The sequence below is a fragment of the Sciurus carolinensis genome, chromosome 2 (genome assembly GCF_902686445.1).
Source record: "Sciurus carolinensis chromosome 2, mSciCar1.2, whole genome shotgun sequence".
Lineage (NCBI taxonomy): Eukaryota > Metazoa > Chordata > Mammalia > Rodentia > Sciuridae > Sciurus > Sciurus carolinensis.
The window spans coordinates 143,734,864-143,735,598 of NC_062214.1; the positions used below are offsets into that span (position 1 = coordinate 143,734,864).

The 735-nt window shown below is 31.2% G+C and overlaps 1 non-coding gene across 1 annotated transcript; it reads right to left on the reverse strand.

Annotated features, from left to right (window-relative positions):
* Window positions 1–425: 425 nt before the first annotated feature.
* On the reverse strand, window positions 426–527 carry LOC124978380 (U6 spliceosomal RNA). The gene has a single exon (XR_007107413.1). It is a non-coding gene; the product is annotated as a U6 spliceosomal RNA (small nuclear RNA).
* Window positions 528–735: the final 208 nt, after the last annotated feature.

A 735-nucleotide genomic window follows, 5' to 3' on the forward strand; every position in this document is an offset into this window, starting at 1 on the left:
GAATGTGATAAAGAAACCAATTCAGCAGCAAAACATAGGTGATTTCATCCAAGTGGCATGGTGACCCTTATTTTGGCTTTTTTATCAGTCAGAAGGACCAGTAAGGAATGACTTATGGATATTATGGGTTCTTTCTTTAAAATAATTGGCCAATAATTGTCTTTTATGACTATAACATTCTCAAATTATCATGTTAAGATCCAACAACAATATTATTGCATGTATACTTCATTTCAGTATTAGATTGTAACTGCTGAAATTGTCACTAGCCAAATTAAATCCTTATGTTTACCTCCCATTCATGTATAATATAGAATCAAAGACTCATTATATAAGATTATCTTCATTCATTTGAACATTTATTGCTCAAGTCTGCTTAAATACACTAGGACTAATTATGTGATACATGGTCAGTTAATGTAGTTATAAATATTGACTTCATATAAATAAGTCTTTCTTGCACAGGTGCCATGCTAATCTTCTCTGTATCATTTCACTTTTAGCATATGTGCTGCTGAAGTGAGCATAAATAAAAGTCTTTCTTAACACATTCAAATCACCATTTTCAAAGTGTAATTTTTTCATCAGTGACCTCATCTCAGACTGAATATCATAGAGTATAAGATTTGTTTATTTTTTCCAAATCACAATTATACCAATTCAAGTTCCATGAACAACAAAATAATTCTGAGTTATGAGTTTTGGGTCCTGGAATAGGTGTACTCACAGGGAGAA